This window comes from Monodon monoceros, unplaced genomic scaffold (genome assembly GCF_005190385.1).
Source record: "Monodon monoceros isolate NGI ecotype Baffin Bay Population unplaced genomic scaffold, NGI_Narwhal_1 Super_Scaffold_9, whole genome shotgun sequence".
Classification (NCBI taxonomy): domain Eukaryota; kingdom Metazoa; phylum Chordata; class Mammalia; order Artiodactyla; family Monodontidae; genus Monodon; species Monodon monoceros.
Genome location: NW_021703786.1, coordinates 21,628,635 through 21,639,303, shown reverse-complemented (window position 1 = coordinate 21,639,303; position 10,669 = coordinate 21,628,635). Strand labels below are relative to the sequence as shown.

Genomic DNA, 10,669 nt, shown 5'->3' with positions numbered 1-10,669 from the left:
AGGGCAGGTTCCCCAGAATGCAGTGGCTGAAAGCGACTGACTCATCAGAAGTCTGTGCGCCTGGGCCATGCGAGCCGTTGCTCCGAGGCCACCCCTCCCCCAAAACATGTGGAAGGAGTTTGGGCCTCTGTTTCCAGTCATTCATAAGGCCTGTGTTCCTGCTCAGCCTCGGAGGCCCAGACTCGGCTCTGCTGGAGAATCAAGGATCTTCATCAGAACTTTGTCACTGAAACAAATTAACAACCCCTAGCACCCATTTCCTTGGACAGCTTAGCCACAGCGAGGCAACAGGAGGACTGGCCCTGGTCCTCCCGGTGTAGTTATAAAGCAACCAATCCCTGTCACACTCTGAGCACAACAGCTGGCAAGACAGAAAGTTCTCAATAAGGGCTGCTGCTGCTATGGTTGCTATTGTTTTTATTGTTGCTGTTTGTATCCTGAGGCCCAAGCAGTTGAAGGGAGGGGATCAAAAGTGACGGCCTGGAGGGGTGCGATAGGGAGGGTAGGAGGGAGGGAGACGCAAGAGGGAAGAGATATGGGAACATATGTATAACTGATTCACTTTGTTATAAAGCAGAAACTAACGCACCATGGTAAAGCAATTATACCCCAATAAAGATGTTAAAAAAATAAAATAAAATAAATAAATATATATATATATATATAGTCTAGGAGGGATGGCCAAGAAGAGAAGGCCAATTAGAAAACATAGACAAGACCAGCAAAGAACTTTGCCTGGAAAGTAGAAGTAGAAGGCTGTGGTTTGACACATCAGCCCAATTCACAGAACCAGAAGAGAGACAAAGGGTGGGGAAAATGGAGAAAAAAATGGAACAAGGAAGGGAGTTGGAACCAGTGGAAGTCATAATGCGTCAATGAGAGCTATTTTGAGGATATGCTGTCCAATTAGACAGGATGTCAGAACACAGGAACGGGCCACCCTAGTGAGGCCGGGGACTCCAGGAGAGGGCTCAGTCAGAGGGAGAGGTGTTCAGTGGAAGGGAGGACTGTCCATACCGCAAACGCCATGGGCATCTCTCTTACTATTTGCAGGGAGGAGTTCTGGCCTGGGTCTCCAGCCCCGCCACTGACCTTTGACTAGTGACTTCTCAAATAGGTCCATGGGGACACTGGGTGACTCAGGCAGTGCCTGATCTTCCATTGCAGTCACCTGGCTGGGTGAGTCATCCAAGAACAAAACATAGGCTAACGGTGCTATGGATACAAGAAGTGGTTTCTCTAGAACAAGTTGTTAAGAAAGTTTATCTTATTTTTGTTCTTTCATTTACATGCAGCAGCAGCTCAGTAATCCAAGGAAGGGGAAGAAGGCAGGAAGGTGGGATTCAAGGTAACACATACCTCTGTGCTCTGAGCAGAAAGCTTCAGTAAGCATCTCCCAAAGCAGTAGGGAGTCCAAACTACCGTACAGGAGGCAGGCTGATTTCAGGGATTTTCAAATGTTTAAAAAAAAAAAGTGCATCAGAGCCAATTAAATATGGTACTTAACATCAGAAGCCGTTTGTGTACAATTTGCCTCGACCAATATTAAAATGTGTTACAGGTTGAACTGTGTCCCCCAGAAAGATATGCTGAAGTCCTAACCCCCAGTACCTACAACTATGATCTTATTTGGAAATAAGGTCTTTGCAGATGTAATCAAGATGGGGTCATTAGGGTGGGTGCTAAACCAATATGATTGATGTCCTCATAAGAGGAAAACACCACGTGAAGACAGACAGCGAGAACGTTGCCGTATAAAGACAGAGGCAGAGATTGGAGTGATGTAGCTGGAAGCCAAGGAACGCCAAGAGTTGCCAGCTACCACCAGAAGCTAGGAAGATATGAGGAAGGAGTCCATCCAGCGTCTCAGAGGGAGCATGGCCCTGTTGACACCCTGATTTCAGATTTCTAGCTTCCAGAGAGAATAAATTTCTGTTGTTTTAAGCCACCCAGTTACAGCAGCCCTAAGAAGCTAATAATACAAAATGGATTTGCATTTCCATAGCATATATGACATGATTTTGAGAAACACTGCTCTGAAATACTCTGCATGATTGAAAAAAGCCAGCCTAACCATTTTGTAATGGTTAACCCACCTATGGATAACAGAAAAGTGTTTACTTTTCTTTTATACTTTTCTACTAACATATATCAATGGTGTTGGCATTCATTCATCCACTCACTTACTCAACAAATATTCACTGAGTACCTACCTGTGTCTGGCACTCTGCTAAGTACTGGAGACACACTGATGAAATAAACAATCCCCTTACTCTTGTGGAGCTTAGAGTTTAGCGAAAATCAAACATGCTCAACAGAAAGCCAAAACATACACAACGAAAAAGTACAATTTCAAAAAGTGGCCAAGGCACTAAGAAAATAAAGCAGGACAAAGCATCGGTAAGGGGAGGGTGTCTCCTTTAAAGAAAGGCCTCTCAGAGTGACATTTCAAAATGATATGAAGGAGTGAGTCATGGGAAGATCTAGGGGACGAGTATTCCAGAAAGAACCCACAGCAGCTAGATGGTCCTCAGCCTCTTAAAAAAACAGCAGGAAGAGAGAGGGAAGAGGAGAGAGATAGAGAGGCGGTTGGAAACGCAGTCAGAGACCATAATACTGGGAAGCAGTAGCCATGGTAGGGAGTGTGGCTGTCATTCTCCATGTGGTGGGAAGCCGCTGGTGGGCTGTGAGCAGAGGTGAGCAGATCATCCTGGCCACGAAAGGAGGGCAGACAGTAGGGGAACAAGACCAGAAGGAGACCAATTAGGAAGCATTACAACCATCCAGGCAGCAGATGGCAGGGGGCTGGATTTGGATGGTAGTGGTATCCATGGCATGGTTAGACCCTAGATGTTCTCTGAGGACTTGCTGATCCACTGGCATGAGGGACATGACCGAAAGACAGGAAGGATTTCTCCCTGAGCAAGTGGATCCCCTTGGACAAAGTTCAAATGTACTGACCACTGGCCATGCCCTTTCACTGACCTTTCTTCACCCAGTAGGCCCTGCCCTTGTAAGCGAAGCCAGAACATGTCTTGTTATCATCTCCAACTGGGATAATTAAGTCGCCATGTTTTATGCTGAACACTGCATAAAAAGGACAGAGTCCTGTCTTCTGTGTAGTTATTACCTAAAATTAACACCCAGCCCCTGGAAAACACCCGGAGGGCAGGGGGAGTAAAACGATGAACAGTGTAACAGTGGATGTGGTGGGGGAAGCATGGTGGTGGGACAGCAGACAGGAGACCTCAGGTCTAAAACCACTTTTACAGCTCCACTGGCTGTGTGACCTCAGGCACGTCCCTTCATCTCTCTGGTGCTCTCTCTAAGGTCCAGTGACTCTTTGAGTCTCTGTCACATCTCTATTCGAGAACTTATAATTGTTCCCTCCTATTTAACGGGTGCAACCCAGCCACATCAGCCAAGCACTGGAGACCTTCCTTTCCCCCATGCTCCCAAATATGGGCGGAATACTTACCTCAGGAGTTGTTAGGATTAAACGAGATAACACAGATGAAAGAACCACGGATAGCATAGTGGATGCTCAGTAAATGCTGGTTTCCTTCCTACTTACCTTCATGCAAATCACTTCCTGCACGAGGAATGCCCATCCCCCACATACACCCCTACCCGCCTCAGGGTCAGATGAGAGAGGGTCCTTGGTCTCTACAGGATACAGTGAAGAATCACTGGCCAGGAGACAGGAGCCCCCAGGGCTAGACCCCACCAACGCCACTGAACTAGTTGTGTTATCTTGGGCAAGTCACTTCACCTCTCAGGACCTCCCCTTGTGCTTCTCTGTAAAACAAACGGTATTAGATTAGACGATTTTCAAGCTGCTGCCAGCCCTGGAAGTATATATATTCCAAACAGAAAGCATCAACAAGCTGACTAATACTCTAGGAAGCCTAACATCCCAGGGCCCAAGAACCCTCAAATATTGCACACATGTCCATTTCTCCCTAACGGCCTAACTAATATTTGATTCAAATGTTGCATCTCAAGTTCTGGAAAATTTTATCAGCACAGGCCCCACCTCCCATCTGACTCATTCAGTATAGAAAAGAGGCAAGTCCATACCAAGCTCTGTTTGAGGCCCAGCCCAGCAGCACCCTTTTGGTGACCTCCTTGGCATTCAACTGTCCAATTCTGCTACTTTTCCTCCTGAGGCTCATATCTTGTGGGTATAAACAGCAGGCGGTGGTGCTGTCACCAGCCCTTGCTTCCAGCCTGTCTTGGTAGGAAGGCAAACTGGTCCCACCATTTTGGAGGACAATTTGGAAAACCTATTAAAATTTAAATTTAAAATATTCGTGTCCTTTGACCCAGCAGCTTTCGTTTAAGAAATTCAGCCTGCAGAAACACTTGAACAAAGGTGCATAATAATGAACAAGGATGTCCCCTGCCGCTTTATCTGTAGTAGCAGGTAATTGGGGGTGATCCCAATGTCTACCAACAGGGAATTGGTTAAGAAAATTCAGGTATATCCACATAGCAATATGCCTTCTGGCTAGAGTTACAGCTCTTGGCATAAATAGTAATGGAAGGCCATGCACTGATATAAAAAGATGCTCACGGTATATTATTAAGTGACAATGATCCTATTGTGGATGACTCTGCTTGAGAAACAACAATAATGATAAATCATTATATATGGTGACATATACATAGGAAAAAAATTCTGGAGTAACTGTCAACAGTGGTTATCTTTAAGTACAAGACTACAAGGGACTTGTACTTTCTACATTATTCTATTTCTGTACTGCTTGACTTTCTTTTTTTTCCAGCCGTGCCATGCAGCTTGTGGCATATTAGTTCCCTGACCAGGGATTGAACCTTGGCCACTGCAGTGAAAGCGCTGAGTCCTAACCACTGGATGGCCAGGGAATGTCCTTGAATTTTTTTCCCCCCCACAAATAGTTGAATTCGTTTTATAAGCTAAAAAAAAAAACTAAAGCTAATTTTAAATGTCTTCTCTTCTGTCTCAGTCTCTACATTTGCATTCATTTAAATGTAGGCTCCCCAGGCATGCCAGGCTCTCTACAAGCAAGCACCTTCAGCACCAAAACCCAGTAACCTCTTGGAATCCCAAAGCTCAAGGGGAACTCCAGAAGTAACTTGGTCCAGCCCACTCCCACAGCCTTCGGGAATCTCCCAGGAGAGTGTGGTCTATTCTCAATTTGTAGGAGTCCCAGAATGGAGGCACCACACTCCCTCCTCTTCCACCTTCCCAAGGAGTTGGTCAAACCTGCCCCTTGCAGGTGGCTCCAGCCCAGGTTGAACCTGAAGGAGTTTATCACGTGCAGTGGCTAAAGCAGGGGGTTGGAATCACCAGCGGGTCTCACAGACCTGGGTTCCCTCTTTCCAAGAATCCCATCACCAAGCAGATTTAGGGTTGACGACAGGGACTTTCAAAGTGGCTACTGAATGTGCCTTTTGCCAAACTTCTGGAGCTTTCTTCCAGGGCGAAGTTTTCCAAGCTTGTTTTTAACTGCAGACCTCCCTTTTTTCCCCCCCAAAGAAATCCTTACACGGACTTCCACACTATTTATTAATCAGCTAAAGGAAAAACTTCTCCAGCTGGTGGTGGGGAAGGGCAAGAGCAAACCCACATCCCTCCCTTCGACACATTCACCCGTTTGCAGCCCTTGAGACCCCAAGAGCCTGAGGCCCAGAGGTAAGGTGACTTGTTCAAAATCACCCAGCAAATTGACAGAAAAGCCTGTAGAGCCATGAATTGCATATTGGTTTCTCAATTCCAGACCCACAGTTCTTTTCATCCTGAGGGGTTTTTCTCTATACGAACAAAAAAGTGGCTTTTGTTAAGTTGAAAAAATGTAACACAAGTTTAGGTAAAAGAATAGACATACACATGAGAATTATTACATATATACATACCAATGAGAATTATTACATATACATATTACATATGCAAGTTTAGGTAAAGGAATACACATACCCATGAGAATTATTACATAATTACATAATGCAATAATTCTTGCATTATTACATATGCAAGAATTATTACATATGCAAGATTTTACAAAAAATATGAATAGAACACACCATCTAATTAATAGTGAACATTAGGGGGGAAAAGAATTAGAGGGGAACCAGCCATTTACTCTCCAACATGTGGCTTTCATATAATGAGCATACATCACCTCATTCACCCCGTGAATGTTTAAATAGCTTTACTAACTGAACTAAGAAATGCTGGCAGGGAGGAAGAGAAGTCTTTTTGTGGGAACATGAAAGAAAATCAGAAAGGAAGACTTATGGTGAGTTGTTTTTTTCAGAGATGCTACCCCAAATTTTAAAAGGTAGAATAGCCCCAGTTTACTTAGCTTCTAGCTCCAAAGATTGTGACATACCATATTAGACCACATTTGATTTTAGGACCAAGGATAATAAAAGTGCTGGCTGCAAATGCATCTATCCAATTTCAAAATTTAGAAATTGAAAGCTGGATCTGGGTTTAACAGATATAGCCCCCTGCTTTCAGGGTAACTGTCTCAGAACCTGAGGAAGACAGAGTAGCCTGGGATAACCTCTTAGCATTCTGATATACCCAACAACATGGATGAGTCTCGAACACATTATGCTAAGTGAAAAAAGCCAGACTCGGGCTTCCCTGGTGGCGCAGTGGTTGAGAGTCCGCCTGCCGATGCAGGGTACACGGGTTCATGCCCCGGTCCGGGAAGATCCCACATGCCGCAGAGCGGCTAGGCCCGTGAGCCACGGCCGCTGAGCCTGCGCATCCGGAGCCTGTGCTCCACAACGGGAGAGGCCACAACAGTGAGAGGCCCGCTTACCGCACAACAAAAAAAAGCCAGACTTGAAAGGCTACACACTGTATGATTTCATTGATATGACATTCTGCAAAAGGAAGAATTGTAGGGACAGGAAACAGATCTGCCAGGAAATAAAGGTGGGGAAAGGAAATTGTTGACAAGGAGCTCAAGACAACTCTTTAGGGTGATGGAAATATTCTGTATCTTGATTATGCTGATGGTTACTTGACTGTGAGCATTTGTAAAAATTCATAGAACTGTACACCTAAAAAGGATGAATTTTACAGTACATAAATTATACCTAAATAAACTAACTATAAAGAAAAGAGTGTTCCTGGCGATACTGTGTGCATGCAGAGAAAGGCAGATTTTATAAATTTTTGCTGCAGAGTCTCCCATTTAAATAAACACCAGCAGTTCACACAGGGAGAACAGGCAGTGTCATTTCCCTGCTGCCACCTGCACTTCCACTTGTGACCTGAGCTCCATCAGCCACAATGATTGTCCCACTCAGAAAGGTCCAGGGGTCAGGAGAAGAGAGAAGAGGCGATGGGGTGACGCAGCAGGCCAGCTCTGTGGGCAGCAGAGGGGGGTGGGTCAAGCCAAATGGTTGATCCCTGAAGCCGCTCAGTCATTCCCCCAGTTAATTATCTGTCTGCTGATTCATGAGTTGTGGTTCCTGTGGGCATGTTTCCTGGCTATCCCTGCCAACAAGGGCAGAAGGAGTCTTAGGGCTGGGAGGGGATGATAACAAGAGATCCTGAGTGGGGTGGGGAGTTGTAGAGGGGGAATTTCTACTAGGAAATTCCAGAGTCATATCCAGACTCCCCCTTGTCACTGTTGCCTCCTTGCCCCAATTATGCTGTGCCCAGGAGACCTCAGCCGCTCACACTCACAATTTTGAAGGTGGTAAAGAAGAATGCTGCCCTCCTGTGTATATTCTCCCAGGAGGTGGGGGAAAAAGCAAACACTTCACAGAGGATCCCCTGAGTTTCCAGCACCCTCAGAGCAGAGGTCTAAATGGTGCAAAAGTATAGAGGTCCAAATGCCCAAAGAACTCATGGGCTTGGCTGTATTCTAATATCCTCCAGAATGCCCCGATGGAGCACTTGAGGATCGTCTATGAATGAATACAGACATTCAAATATTGGGTATCTTAAGGTGAGGCACATCTCCTCTAGATGCCTTTTCATAGCTTTCCATAGGTACGTACTTTGCCACCTATGTGTCAGCCACTGGGCATAGAGTGTCAAACAAAATAGACATGTCCTTCTTCTCAAAACCTGTGAATGTATTTTACTTTCCTCTTTTCCCAGGGACAGAACTTAAGGTTTTCTCATGGATAAAGCAAACGTATGGGCCTCTCTTCCTCTTGGACTCTTCTGTGAATTCTTATTGCGACGGAGCGGCTGAGATACGCCAAGCCACAAATGCAGAATGGGTTGAAATAAGGAGGAGTCCCCTGTCACATAGGCATGGGAAAAGGGATCCCATGGGTCTCATTTAGGAACCTGGATTGTATTCATGCATGAAGCAGTAGCAGCCTTACCTCCAATACATTGTAGTTACCAAGGATAGGAAGAATAATGCCATTTATTGAAAACTTTTTTTGTGCCTTCATCTCATTTAACTGTCACAATCATAGAAGTATTATTTCCTCCACTTTACAGATGAGGAAACTGAGGACCCAAGAGATTAAGTCACTTGCCCAAAGTAAGACAGATAATAAGAGGCAAAATCAAGAATTAAACCCACATCTGATTGGCTTTAAATCATAGCTGTCCCCTTCCCCAGCCAACAAGGCTTCCTCCTATGTCTCTCCAGGCTCTGAGGGCTCCTGCAGAGGGTTTCAGTTGGAGAGTTTCCAGGATATAAATCAGGAGGAGAAATCAGCACCTCAGCTCAGAACTAACCAATTTAGATGGTGATAGCAAACAAAACTTGTCACTCAGTAGGTCTCAGATTAGAATAAAGAACCATATTTGGGGGCTTCCCTGGTGCCACAGTGGTTGAGAATCCGCCTGCCAATGCAGGGGACATGGGTTCGAGCCCTGGTCCGGGAAGATCCCACATGTCGCGGAGCAACTAAGCCTGTGCGCTACAACTACTGAGCCTGTGCTCTAGAGCCCGAGAGCCACAACTACTGAGCCCGCGTGCTGCAACTACTGAAGCCCGTGCCTAGAGCCCATGTTTTGCAACACGAGAAGCCACCGCAGTAAGAAGCCCGCACACTGCAACAAAGAGTAGCACCTGCTCGCTGCAACTACAGAAAGCCCGTGTGCAGCAACGAAGACCCAATGCAGCCAAAAATAAACAAATTAAATTAATAAATTTATATAAAAAATAAAAGAACCATATTTGGGGAAGCCACAAGACCCAAGAGTTCTTGAGTGAAGCTGAAAAGATCACCTTTGCACATAAATTCCAAAACTCAAGTCTATGCTCAAACAACCTCTCTATTCCCCATACGAGACTCTCCCACTCTGGGGTGGCCTCTCTGTGCCACCACCACCCAGTTCTGTCTCTGTCCCTTCAACACTGTGTATCCCAATATAGCTCTCCAACTCTCATCCTGCATCTGCTTCCCAGGGATCTGATGTTACCTGCAAGCCAGCCCCCAACACCGAGATGGGGGACTTAGTGACAATTGCAACTGCTTTTACAGGGGGCTTATTACTCTGGAAGTCTTCTCTAGAGCCCATGCTCTTAAATATGACTCTATCCTGCCTCTCAGAGGGAGTCTGAGGCTAGCTCAGTACAACCTATCACCACTTCTGGAATCACCCCAATCACAACAATGAATCTGTGAACAGATCCCCCAGAGGATATTTCATGCAAACTTAGGTATGTCGATGCAGTAGAATCCTCTACGTATTATTGAAAAAAAACCCAGATCGACAAAAGGTATACTCAGGGGTGGAGAAAGAGACACCAAAATAACAAATACGCTCTTCATTTTCACTAATTGATCCAAGCACCATGCTAGGCTCTATCTTGTGTTACCTTACTTACTTCTAAAACTGTAAGAAAATATAATGATTAGATTCAGAAATCATTCTGAAATTCAGGAAGCTGTAGATGTGGGGGAAAAAAAAAAAAAGCAAAAATGTTTTAAGTTCATGGAAGCAGGCATCTCTGTAGGAGACACCTGAATTGCCTCTGGATTTCTCCATTCAGACAGCATCTGAACCAAGGCTCTAACCTCTCCCAGGGCTGAATGCTGGAGATTCATAACTCCATGCCGTAGTCATCAGGCTGCTCACTGCAGGCTAAAGACATCAGCTGACCTGTTTGAGCATCTGTCACGTGGGAAGCTTCAGCAGTAATAACTTAAACAGCCCCCTATATATTATCTCTAACTCCTTCATCAAGTTATGGGTCATAAATTGTGATGATTTCATGAGTGTATACTTATCTCCAAATTCAAGTCATATACATTAAATATATACAGCATTTTGTACGTCAATCATACCTCAATAAAGTGGTTTTTTTAAAATGATGCTGTTGCCCTCTCCTGCACAATCTCTTATACATGCACGAGTCTTGAAGGAAGTCATCAAGTATTTATGAATAGCTATCTTCGAAATGGCCTTAGCAATAAATCTTACTTTTTAAAAAATATCCTCTGCAGGAACTAAGTTGCCCTACAATGAGTACTACTCTTTCCACTAAAAGTAGGTATATGCACACTTGTGCGTCCTCTGCAGAGAAACACAGAGGACCAGGAGCCAGAGTTCTCCCTGGGAAGGTCACCCAGGCTCCAGAAAGATCACGGGCAGCACCCTTGGGCTGTGCTCTGCTCTGCCCCTCGCAGCACCAAGGAGGCCGAATGCCAACTGCCTTGGCAGCTAATAGTGTGTGCAGCAGCAGGAGAG

General features: G+C 45.2%; 1 protein-coding gene across 3 annotated transcripts in view; it reads right to left on the bottom strand.

The window, feature by feature from the left end:
* ITGB3 (integrin subunit beta 3) overlaps positions 1-10,669 on the bottom strand; it is a 51,812-nt gene that overhangs the window by 40,357 nt on the left and 786 nt on the right. The window lies entirely within an intron of this gene.